The sequence below is a fragment of the Cervus elaphus genome, chromosome 12, assembly GCF_910594005.1.
Source record: "Cervus elaphus chromosome 12, mCerEla1.1, whole genome shotgun sequence".
Lineage (NCBI taxonomy): Eukaryota > Metazoa > Chordata > Mammalia > Artiodactyla > Cervidae > Cervus > Cervus elaphus.
This window is the reverse complement of record NC_057826.1, coordinates 15,843,026-15,856,236: the sequence shown is the minus strand read 5'-3', so window position 1 is coordinate 15,856,236 and position 13,211 is coordinate 15,843,026. Positions and strand designations below refer to the sequence as shown.

General features: G+C 47.4%; 1 pseudogene; it reads left to right on the top strand.

The window, feature by feature from the left end:
* LOC122705447 overlaps window positions 1-12,906 on the top strand; it is a 30,885-nt pseudogene extending 17,979 nt beyond the window's left edge.
* Window positions 12,907-13,211: the final 305 nt, after the last annotated feature.

Below are 13,211 nucleotides of genomic sequence, written 5' to 3'. Positions count from 1 at the left end.
TGATTTTTGAATCCAAGAAGAAAGTTGGAGGGATAAGGAAAGAGGAGAGACACCTCCAGCAGAGAGAATGTTGTCAGAGGTCTGGAGCCTTCTGGGGACTGGATACATCATCAGGAGGAGGTGGAAGGTGTCCAGTAGTCCCACTGAGCCCTTAGGTTGGGGCAACCCTTAAGAGGGATGTGGATGGTTCTGACCTGTAATACTTTAGTGAATAGGTGATACAGTGTACCTTCCAGTAATACTTTCTGGAGCCTGTGTTACCAGGACAGGATAAACGGATCAGAAGACAATGGTGTGTGGCTAAAAAGAGGTTAAAATGGTTACTTTGGGTTGTTTTGGAGTATTTCTTCTTCTCTGAGGGTACCACTCCCAGTGGCAACCAGGAGGAGGGTTTTTGACCTCCCTCACTGCTAAGGGGGTGAAGCTAGCAATGACCCCAGCAGGACAGTGACCCTAATGCTGTGTTTCCCCCTCCTTCCTTCAGGTCTGAATGCTGGTTGTCCACTCTGCTGACTCGCATGGTGATCTTCCACTATCCGGTAAGGGCATTCCCTAAGCTGACCAGTGCCAGAGGGAGGGAGGTGTCTAGTGTCTGGGCAGGAGCTGGGGAGGCAGTGTGGTATGGTGTATGCTCCAGGATTTGGAGGGAGGCGGCCCTGGGTCTCAGCCCCAGGTCTGGTGGTTCTCAGCGGTGTGAGAGCTGGTTAGCCTCTGAGCTCTCATGCTCTTTTCTCAAAAGAAGCCATATTACTTATTGAAAGATTAATTTTAGAATTATAAAGTAAATAATAAGGTTTATATGTGTAAAATGCATAGCATGTTGCCTGACCACACAGTAGATAAAAAATATAGAATTACACATGAAATATTTAAATTGTGAAATATGGGTCAGGTTTAATTTGAAACTCTTATTTGCTCAACAGAATGCATATTGCAAATATTTCCAGAACCAGTGAGGGCTGGATGCTGGGAATGGACACTGAGTATTCTGGAGTCGGGATCCCAGTTCTAACCCTCTTTTAAAGTGACGAGGGTCTCACACTTGAGGAAGGGGTGGGTCACTGTGGGTGAGTATTCCATTCTTAGAGATTGACAGGTCTGAGTTCAGATCCTGCTCTGCAGTTAATAAATGCCCCATGACCTTGGGCTGGTAGACTAATCTCACTATGCCTCAGTGTCATCATCTTGAAAATAAGGTAATATTGATTCCTAACCTTATGGTGGGGAATTATAATTAAATGCATTGATGATGCAAAATCCTCTACATGGTGTGCAGCTTGTAATAAACCCTCTAAAATATATAATTTTTGTGTTCCTGTGCCTTTTGGCAGTGATAGCTCAAAAAATCTAAATAATGAATGTACATCCAGGGTTATCTCATGTTGGGAGGAGCAATTATTCTAGGATTCTCTCCCCACTGGCAGCTTTTACTGGTTATCTTGCCCTGGTACTTCCTGAGAATTGGCTCTAATGGAGCCTGAGTTGCTCGCCTTTGCCCCTTTGCCTCATGGTGACTGTGTTCTGTCTAGTGTCTTGTCCCATCACTGAAGGATCATTAAGGCTGTGGTTTCCCCAGGGGGAGGATGTGAATCCTGGAAGGATCGGCCCGACCATCTTCACTGCAGGAATGTTCGGGACTGTGATCTCAGGCATCTGGCTGGATAGGACCAAAACCTACAAATAAGTGACTCTTCCTCTTGGACTGAATTGGAGACCCATGTTTTGAAATGACATGTTCGTTGGCAACATGGCTCCAAAGGTGTGATTGTAGCAGCTGGGGTCTGAGTGGTCAAGGAGGCAGTTCAAATGTACCTTCTCTGAGCCTCAGTTTCCTCATTTATAAAATGAGAGAAGCAGTGCCTGCCCTGTGGAGATCAAAGGAAGATTAGAGACAGAGGATGTCAGGCTGGTCAGAGTTCCATCCCCCAAGTAGATTGTGGAAGGAGCAAAGGAAAAAGAAAAGAAAATAAATATGGAAAAAATCAGCAACTGGAAAGTTTGTGGAAATGCCAAAAGGGGTAATGAGGAGGTGGTTCTATGGCCAGGTTCCCATGGCTCCCTCATGAACCCCGTGGGGTTCACCAAGGTGCTCTGTGCTTCCAACAATTTTCAGTGTATTGCCTTGCAATTGCTTCCACTTCATTGGCAAATATTGTGATGTGCTTTAGTCCTGATTGCCCAGTGCATTTCTAAGAGGCACTAAGATTTTAGTGGATGCCAGGCTAATCCTGTATACCCATTCAGTGGAGGAGTCTGCATTTGTAAAAGGCAACCAGGGGCCTCAATTCAGTAGCCGATCTTGGAGAAGGGGAACATTCTGGGCTGCTTTGTCAAGGCCTCCAAAATTCCCAGTGTCTGGAGGTGACAGGCAGTGGCAGACCTGTTCTCTGCACTCGGACCTGCTTCTGTGAGGCTCTGGACTAGAAGCAGGGAGCAGGTGGAGGCAGGATGGAGCTCCTCTGCCCTCAGGAGGTACTTCGAAGACCAGGAGGGAAGAGCGTCTTTTGGGGCATCTTAACCTTTTCCAAAGACACAGGCCCACAGTGTGTTTGTATTTCTGTGTGTGGGAATAGAGAGAGCACAGGTTTTCAATCTCAGTCTGCATTTACAGCATGAGTAAATGTAATGAGGACATGTAATCTAACTGGTCTGTGCCTCAGTTTCCTCTTTTGTCACATAGTAAGTCACACATGGTTTTCTTGCAGGGCTTTGGTAAGGGTTAAATGAAATACTAAGTGCATCTGAAGTTTCCACAGAATCTCTGGCATCCAATAAATGCGGTATCAGTTTGACACAAGCACAGTATGCACCTGCCGGCCCCACTGTGTTTCTGGCTTCAGCAGAGATGAGGGAAGGCTCTGAGCTTTCATGGTCTGAGTCCTGATGCTCGTGGCCACAGCGCCCAAGGAGGTGCCGAGCCCCTGACCTCAGTCAGGAGGACCGGGAGAGGGTGGCGGTCCCAGTGCAGGAGTCAGGGCCACAGCAGTCCTGGGTGGGCCACCTGGGGGCGAGGTGCGTGCAGGGGCACGAGCAGGGTGAGCCCGGAAGAGAAACCAGCCCTGCTGGGCCTTCTGAGGGGCCAGCGGAGGGACACGCGCCGGGAGTGGGCGCAGCTTTCTCCCTCGGGCTTTGGAGTCAAGGGCTCGTTCAGGGCTGGAGAATGTTCTCTCCGCTGCAGTGTCAGGAGCGGAGCAGTTCAGATTCAGCGGGGAGAGCTGGGCTGCACGTGTGGCAACAGGAAGGACCCGGAGACGACAGAGACTCTCAGTCAGGTCCCTGCCCGGCATTGTCCGGGGGGCGGGGGCGATGCAGACAAGCAGAACGGGCTTCTGGGGTTGTCTGTGTGCCACCGCCGCCTGACCACAGCTGACGTGTGTCTTGTTTGTTTTGATGGGGAAAGAGGAGGGGAAAGCACTTTGCCCCTCTTGTTTGTGGGTAGGCTGTGCCAAGTTCAGGTGCAGTGTTGACTTGAGAGGTTTCTGTAGAGAACACGCATGCCACAAGGCGGCTTCACACCGTCCTGGTCTGACCCTTCATATCTCTGAGCACACTGTAGTTAAATGAATATTTGTGGAAGCATTGGTCTTGTGTCCACAAACCACATGGACAGAATGTTCTGTGACAGCAGATATCCTAGCACATAGCAGAGGACTTGGCCCAGAGCAGGTGCCTCATTGATTGATTGAAGGGATGAGGCTGAGGGAGGAAGGAAAGACCTCATTGAAGTTTGAAGTGTATGACTCAACTTCTTTGCCTCTGCTTGTAGGGAGACCACTCTGGTGTTCTATATCATGACTCTGGTGGGCATGGTGGGGTACACATTGACCTTGAACCTGGATACCTGTGGATAATATACATCACTGCTACTACCATTGGTTAAGTTTCACCTGTAACCTGTTTAACTGGAAAGCAGCATTCCGTGGCTCCTAGAGAAGCCTACATCCTAGTAACCATATGGATCCCTCTATTGCCTTCTCACTGACCGCTGGAAATGTGGAAATGGTGGCCAGAAGTCATGTTCACTTGTAGCATTTCAAAAGACCACCTGGGGTTTCCAGGCCCATACATGCTGTTGGGATGGACTATATCCTTCACAGATCTCTGTCACATCAAAGTGTTAGCTGCTCAGCTGTGTCTGACTCTTTGTGATCCCATGGACTATAGCCCACCAGGCTCCTCTGTCCGTAGGATTTCCTAGGCAAGAATAATGGAGTGGGTTGCCATTTCCTTCTCCAGCGGATCTTCCTGACCCAAGGATTAAACTTGGGTCTCCTGCATTGCAAGCGAATTCTTTACCGCCTGAGCCACCGGGAAGCACAACACATCTCTGGGAGGCTAGGAGATGTTTGGTCTTTATGGAGCTTTGCCTGGGATAACATGGGGTCACAGAAAGTCTGCAGAGCTTGGAATCAGAAAGCGTGGGTCCTAATGTCAGTTGACTGTTCAAAACCAAAGCAGTTCACTTAGCTGCTGAAACTCAGAAGATAACAGTGGCTTGCCTTGTAGAGTGGTTGGAAGGAATGAGAGAGGTAATCAAAGGGCTAGCAATAGGCAGTGTGGTGCAGAAGTAAGAGACCAGAACTGGCATTTTCTAGACATGTTATATAAGAAGGACTAGGAAACTGTACCTCTTCCACAGGGATCTCTGCTCAGTGTCACCTCCCACTTATTTTTCTGTTGGTGATACATGAGTGGATGTGTATGAGTTGTTAGAGAGGTATCAAGATTCAGTCCTTCTTAGCTGGCAACTCTCTGGAGGGAAGTAGGGAGGCCTGCAATGCCCTACTTCTGGGTCCCGGAGAGCGATGGAGAGGCTGGTCAACATCCAGGGACTGTGTACCCATCACACAGAAGTTCTCAGCTGAGGACTGAACACTCCAAGCATTCTGACCTCTCCTGTAAATGCCGACTCTGTCTGTAATTGATGGTTGGATGTAGAAGAGACAGGGGACCCCCAATGGGCCCCTGAGCTTATAGCCTGAACTTCCTGGCCTGCAGAGGTCCCCGCTTCCTTGGAATGGCCTGGTATCCAAAAGCCTGGCATGTCTTGATGGGAAGAAACGGAAGAGAAAAAGGAGTTGTAGGGCAGGAGATGGGCACCCTTTTTTCCCCCCTTTTTCCGGACATTCTCCATCACCTTGTTTCTGTGATCTGGCCTTCAGATTCTTTATGACTGGCTACCTCGTGTTGGGATTTGAATTTGCCGTGGAGCTGACATACCCGGAATCAGAAGGCATGTCGTCTGGTCTCCTCAATGTGTCTGCTCAGGTAGGCCTGCCCCCTGGTGGTGGCACCAGAGCTGTGGGTCTTTGTTCCCTGTCGAGCTTGGCTGATGCAGGCGCTGGGTTATGGCAGCTCAGCTTGCCTGTGGGCTGGTTGGCTGGACCCTTGTTTCCTGTGTTCTCTTGGCAGGTATTCGGGATCATCTTCACCATCTCCCAGGGCCCGATCATGGACAACTATGGAACGATGCCTGGAAACATCCTCCTGTGTGTCTTCCTGACTCTTGGAACAGTGCTCACTGGTGAGTTGGGGCCTCAGGATGCTCTTGGGTTTCTGCTGTTGCCAGTTTGGGATACCACTGTCTTGACTGATCATACAGATTGGGGTCCATCTGCAGGAGATAGAATCTTCTTAGGAAGTTTTTTGAGAGGCAGCACCTGTCCTAGTGTTATGAGTAAGGCTTCTGGCCCAAAAGACCCTTGTTTGAATCCTATACCTCTTGACCTTGACCTTAGCTTGACCTTAGGCGAAATGGTCCAACTTCTGGGCATCCCACTTTCCTAATCTGTAGAATGGAGATTGCTGTGAGAATTGGGGCACTGTCTGCAAACTGCCTGCACATATCAGGGGTCTATGAATGGAGGCCAGTGTCGTCACTGGCTTCTGCCTGTCAGGGATGCAGTGCTCGCCAGGCTTATCAAGTTGGCTGATGGAACCCCCAGATCCCTGGAAGATCTGAAGGAGGTGGATACCTGAGACCCTTAGAATTAAGGCTTCCTCTCATGGATGAACTTGATGGTTGCTCTGCTGGATAATCATCTCTGTTGCCCTTCCTTCCCCATTCCTGGACCTCAGCATTGATTCCGGCTTATCTCCAGAGGCAGAAGGCAAGCAAACAAAGTTCTGAGAACGTGAGTATGGGGGAGCTGCTGGCTCACACATGGGTCCCAGCTTTGCTGAGGCTGTGGCAGCCATTGAGGGGTGGTTGGGGTTTGGGGGTGGGGGCTGAGGGAGGGTGGAGGGAGTTTGCAGGGGGACTGGTGGCTGTGAGAGCCGCTCAGCATCACACACGTGGAGACAAAGGGTTTCCTCTGTGGGGCTCAGGCCTGCTTTTCTGCTGCCCTCTCTGGGTTTTTCTCCCATTTCCTTCCCTGATCCTGGCCTCCCTGCCCTGGTCCCCAGAGCTGGTCCCTGCAGTCAGCCGAGCAACACCCACCCTGGGGTCCTGAGACAAGTCCCGAGGCCCCGGCTCCTCTCCTTTCAGCCCAGGGTTCATGACTGCAGAGGAAAGGTGGGCGCTTGGGGCCTCCATCCTGTCATGGTGGGTGATGGCCTCAAGGCAGTGGCTCTTCTGGTTTGTGGCAGCCCCTCAGATGGTGCCAAGGGGTAGAGGGACCAGAGCCAATGGGTTTCCAGCAGGTCTCTAAAAAGGACAAGTCAGGAAACAGGAGTGGATGGTGGTTGAAGGGGAGAGAACCAGGAGTTTGATGTAGAATAGAAATGTGTTTCCCATCAGCTCTAACGGGCTGTGGAGTATTTTAATCAAAATGTTTAGGTATCAAATATGAAGGAAGATGAAAGAAATTTTGACTCTGAGAAGGAGTAAAGTGGGATATTTCTTTAAAAACAAGCCAAACACCCAAAACCTATTACAGAGATGAGTATATATTCTTTGTAATTAAAAAAAGAAAAACACAGACAAATATAGAAAGTTTAAAAGTCACTCTGTATTAGCATCACTTTGAGATGAGATGCTTGTTTTTTGCATTTACTCATTAGTGTCTATGTCCACATATAATATATGTGTGTAGATACACAGGTATGTATATTTTAAGCAAATATGGAATCTTGTTGTATCTGTTTTTTAACTTGTAGCTTATAATTTATTAGGTCATTAGACTCTTACAACATACATTCATGACTGCACTGTGTCTAATGACTGCACATGGATAAACATGGACAGGTTTTCCTGTCCTGGAGCATTAAAGTCGTTTCTGATCGTTGTTATGAATATTTTGATTAGTGTTCTGGAAGTTGAATTTGGGGGCATGTTCTTAAGTAAAGAATTTCCTTGAGAAATGGATCAGTGGTTGTGCCCAGTTTTTGGGTGTGTGTTTGGTTTTTGTTTGCTAAAGGGAACAAAAAAGAAACCCTAGGTGTGGTTACTACCCTTCTGAAAAACTTGGAAAATAATTTGGAAGAAATCATTTATTTGTTCCAAATCATTATTTAGCAAAGTTCAGTACTATTTTGTCCCAATGTCTGATGTAAGCAAGAATTCAACTAGAGAGCGATTATTGTTGAAAAAGCAAAAGAGTGCTGTCTTGGAGAAAATGAAATGAGCTTCAGTTGACGTGAAAGAAGTGGATAGATTGCAGCTAAAAATTCTTAAACGGAAATTTAAGTGTAGTAAGCATCAAAGGCAAAAGTCTACAGCCTATAAAGAGTGTGTATGCAGGAGCCTGTGATTCCTGAATGAGAGGCATAGGGATTTGTTTGGAGATGTGGTGGGAGATAATGGAAGGTAACCTAAGGCCAGATAATTCAGTCTCGGATGACAGTGAACATGGATTGTATTTTCAGATAAAGTAGGGGCACTGGCAGCTTTTGAGGAGCTGAAATTATTGTTTGAAGAAGATAAATCTGAGAGCATAATAATTCATAATTGGCCGTGATAGAAATAATGTTGCATTGATAGAGACATTTCCTTGGTTATAATTTTCATTTTAGCACTCGCTCGCTATATAATGCTTAGATAGTTCACTTAACTTTTCTGGGCTTCAACAGAATCATCCATAAGATCTGTATGAAATTAGGTGGGAGGGCCTTTTTAAATACTTTTTTTCAGGTTTGCTTCCAGCTTAGCCTAGCTAGGAAGACCAAATATAAAATTATACTCTTTATCCAAGTGTGAGGTAATAATGAGCTGGGGAAGTAAAAGGATATATAGGAAAAAGGAGGCATACGAGTCAGAGAAGGCTGGTTGATTCTTAAGAATCAAATTGGTTGATTCTTAAGAACCACCAGTAGAAGTAAGTTAGTTAGGTTATGGTGTGAAAATGATTAGGAGAAATCCCTATCTCATACATTGACTGTGATGTGACCTTAGGACAGCCAATTCTGTCTGACCTAATGTGAAAGAGTAAATCGTTTTTATTAAGATCTTAACCAATTGAATTCCTTAGGTTATATTCTTTCCTATTCACTCCACTTTCCCTCACCCTAATATCTAATCTTTCACCTAATTCTTTTGTCTGTCCTCGATAAACACTTGTGTTCATCTAGTTCTCTCCACCCCCTCTAGTTACCTGGATTACTGCTGCAACCTTTGTGATTAATTGGCAAGGAAACTACAGGATTATAGAAACAAGTTAAGAAAATTAAGCTTGTTTAAGTCAAACTGTTTTCATAATATTTCAAGCAACTTAATACTCAAAATTATTTATGGGAACAAGAGAATGATCCAGGCAATAGAAGCATGTTTAATGAATTGAAGAGTAGATACCATGTCCTAGATACTCTCACAGTTCTTTTCCATGTATAATTTCATCAATAATAATATAAAATTTTTGATGTATATTTAACTTCCATTTTCAGAATAAGAAACCTAGATTTAGAGAGAAATTAACTCACTAGCTCAGGGTTGCACAGTTGACATATTGTAGACCTGGGATTTGAATCTTGTTATTTCAGATTCCAACATCCACACGCTTGTCAACACTTGAAACTACTACAGAAAGCAGCTGAAGATGGGAGACTGAATCTCAAATGAATGTTTGGGGGTTAGGTTGTATATTAAGGACTCTTTAGCTTAAGGTTGATAAATGATGATTTAAAACAGAGTTACCTCATTATGGAAAGAAGAATAGAGAGATTGCAGGAGAGGGCTGATAAGTGTACCCCAACAGTTTTCACTGAACCATGGAACTCTGAATTCTTAAAGTCTATTACATATAGTTACAATTCCTTGTACTATGCCTTTCATTTCCCATAAAACTTTCCAGAATGGCACACTTTTTCCACAAGTTCCTGTCACTTTTAAATTATGGTCAAGATAAACTCCAAATGAGCATCTTCTCTACTATTGCTGGTATTTCTGAGTGGCAATTTTTTCTAGCAATAGCAAGTCAAAATAACCACAGTTTCTATGTTTAGAAGAATATAATTCTAATCTCTCTACTCTAGGTTCTTCTGTAAACTTATTCCATTCCCTTTCATGGAGATAGTATATTTGCTTCATTGGAGGGGTGGTTTTAAAAACTATGGGAAGATCTTCAATTTTCTTGTCTGTCTTTCATAAACTATTGGTTTACATTATTTTGCATTGCTGTTCATAAACCACTTTCATCATGTTCTAAATTTAGACTTTATGCATTATCTTTTGCCTGGAGATATCTGCACCCCAGGTACCACTGATGGGGTCTTATTGCCATCCAAGTGATGGGTGAGCCACCTTCCAGATCTCTTAGTGTTTGCTGTTATGAAACATATCTGGCATAAACTGTTACAGGTTGGATTCCCTGGGAAGCAGACTCTGGTCCAGAATTCTCTGGAGTTGAACTTTCTCCTGCAGCCAACTTTGGTTGGCTGATTCCAACAGCTGCTGTTAGAGGTCTACTGAACATGAATCTGAGTTGTTCAATGACAGTCAGTTTGCTGTTTATCCCTGTAGCTACCTGTGATGGAAAGATCCAGGATGGAAATCTCAGCCAGCAATCCAAGTGTTACTGAGAGTCCAAGTGTCTCAGATGAACACAATTATTTAATGCACCTGTTGGTGACATTTACTCCTCTTTACTCCTGGTGATCCACTCTTAGAGCACTGGGTCTACTTTAGTTAGTTAGTTAAGTTGCTCAGTCATGTCTGACTCTTTGTGACCCTGTGGACTGTAGCCCACCAGGCTCCTCCGTCCGTGGGATTCTCCAGGCAAGAGTACTGGAGTGGGTTGCCATTAACTGGAGGTAAAAAGCAAAATACAAGAAAACCTGCATCCTCTTTTTCCTCCCAAAATCAGAAGTGTTTATTGCAGAAATTTGGCTAAGGTTCCAGTTCCATGTCCCTGGCTGAGGTTGACTCAGGCTGGTCATGCCATTTTCAACACTTTCATGTGTATTGCCAGATTGTCATGTAGAAGGGTACTGTCAATACCACCAGTGGACATTGCTTAATCAATGTATGAGGACAATGCTGAGTATATATAATTTTGAAAATCCTTGACAATTTCCCCAGGCAAAAATGGTGTCTAAAAGAGATATATTAAGGATATGTGCTGGCTCATGGTTGCTAATCTTTAGCTCCTTGTTTGTCCTCTGATCTTATGCTCTGGAGTTGGCAGGGAGCAGATGGGGGGAGGCGCCTGGGACAGGACATTCAGTGGGGACACAAGGAAAGCCTGAGACAGAAGCAGTCTTCTCAGGAGTCAGTGAGAACCCTGCCATCACCCCTGTGGAGATGGGCTTGTCTCTGAGCCACTGACGAGGAAACGTGATTTGGCAACTTTGGTGACTATATTCTGAACCTGGGGAAAAGGTATTTGTGATAACACAGGATAGAGTTCTCTTGAAAATATTTCAATTTGGAATGTGATGCATTGTGTCAAGTGATAAGATTTTACTATGTTTAGTTTATAGTCTGTGTTTTCCCGGGCAGATACAGGCAAAGAGACAAAAGTAAAGGTTGCTTATAGTCCTACCGCCAGAGATAACCTAGTAACATTTCAGTCATTTCCCAGTGTGTTTTCTATGGATATGCTTGCGCCATTGGGTTTTTTTCTTTTTGGCCATACCACCCAGCATGCAGCACTTCCCTGACCAGAGATAGAACGATGCCCCCTGCAGTGGAAGCACGGAATCTCAGCCACTGAACTGCCGGGGCAGCCGTCTCTTTGGGCTTTCTACTCTGCTTGTTTCCTTACTAGAGCTTGAAAACCTTTCTACACCACTGCCCCCCCAGCCCCACATCTCCATGTACACACTTTCATTTCCTCCTGTTACTACTTAGGTCGGCCCACACTTCCCTGACTTACAGGCAGATCCTTGTCCCCGGGGACCTGGTTTGTTACCCGGTAGGCGGTGAGCGCTCAGTCTGTCCGTGGGGACTGTGGGAAGCAGCACGGGTCGGACCAGGAGGCCAGCGGGTGCAGGCGCTCACGGTGCTGTCCTGGATACTCCCCAGGTGTCCGCACCTCCCTCGCTCCTGGGGGGCCTGGGACGGGGGTCAGAGTCCCGCGGGGCTGGGCCCAGGGAAGTCAGGGCTGTCAGGGGCGTCGTGAAGGAGCCGTCATTTCCCCCACCGAGGTGGCGGGCGTGAGTGGGACCTGCAGGCCATCCCAGGACTTCAGTCTCAGCACCAGGGGACAACAGGGCAGGGAGTGCATTGGGCCAGAGCTGCGCTTTCTGATCAGTGAGGTGGGTCACTGGCAAAAAGGGCCAATGGCTGGGGGCTCATGACTCACCTTGAGGAAGACAATCTGCATCTTCTTCCAGTTGGTAGTTCTCCGCCGTGAGAGACATATGCCTTGTTTGGTGTAATTTCAAGGTGATGGCGCTGGAGGAGGTGGGTGGGTGTGCATGAGTGTGTCAGAGACAGGAGGTGGACTGAACAGTTGAAATCGGCTGCTGGCTCCTGAATGAGGGCGTCTCAGGGCTCGGGCTGATTCTCAGCCAAAAAGTTAGCAAGATAGACAATTGGAAGCAGGATCTACCGCTGTAGTCTGGACGGGCTGCCCTTAGAATGTTCTGGGAAAGAAAGTTTTTCCTCTAGCTGACGTGGCCTGTATGTGCTCCACCAGCCTCAATGGTCAGAGCTGTGTGGGGTTCGGCCTGTGTTCGAGGCCTTGTTGGGAACTAGATGAGCCCCTGAGGGAAGAAGCAAAGTGCTCCTAAAAAGCAGACAAATGCCCAAGGTGGCAGTTAGTACTTATGGGCCTCAGAGCATAATCTCCAGGGCATTTATAAATCCCACCCAGCTAACAAGTGTGACCCTGAAGGACTTCTAATTCTGTGCCATCGTCCCCAAGAAATCTGATGACAAACTGACCCAAAGTCTCTTTTGCTATGGGGAAAAGATATTCACATGTAAAGTCTCTTTTTTTATGGGGAAACAACATTAATATGTACATACTTTGAGCCATACTGCATACTGTCTTTATAGTTCTCTGTGCATCTGTTCCACACACGTGGTAGCCATATTCCTCACCTGGGGGCTGCCCCTGACCGGGGGTAGTCAGCACTCCTGAGGGGGGTGCAGACCTGGCCCTTCCATAGGCATGCGGGGGTCCATCAAGGTGGGGTGAGGCTGTCAGAAGGGGAGGAGGGTGACGGGAGCTCAGTGGCACTCACAGTGAGATGGTCCCTGGAGGCTGTGGTGTCCCGGAAGGCTGGCCTTTTCGCTCCTCCTTCGCTCCTGTTGTGATGGTGTGTGTGTTGGGGGTGGGGAGCTCTGTGCGTGAGCGGAGCCCCTGTCCTCATCCTTGTTCACTGTGGGGGATAGTGCCTGGGGCTCTGGTCTTCCCCCGGATTCCAGACCCATGAGCAGGCAGATACTCAGCAGGCTGGAGTCCCTGCCTCCTCACCCCAAGGGCCGTCCCCTTGTCTGTCTTGTAGAAACCCCAGGAAGGGGAGGAGGAGGAGGACAGCAAGAGCAGCAAAGCCCCCACCACTGTCCGGGAGGAGCGTTTCTGAGAGAGGGTGGAGGAGAGACTTGGGGGACTCAGACTGCCCCACCTCTTCAGCCAACCCAGCTCTGCCTGCCAGCCCCATGGCCTTCCCCGATCAGCTTCTGGGGGAACTGGGAGGAACATCTCTGTCTTAAAGGACCGAGTCTCTGCCTCCTGGAACCCACTCCAGAGTGTGCCCCGTCTCCGTGGGGGAGATGCACTTTCCACCACACAGGTGGGGGCCCTGCCTTCCCCCTGCAGGTTCTGGGAGCTGGGGAGGAAGAGGGAAGCCTGGAGTCAGTCCTGGCTGCTGCCTCACCTTCCTGCTTC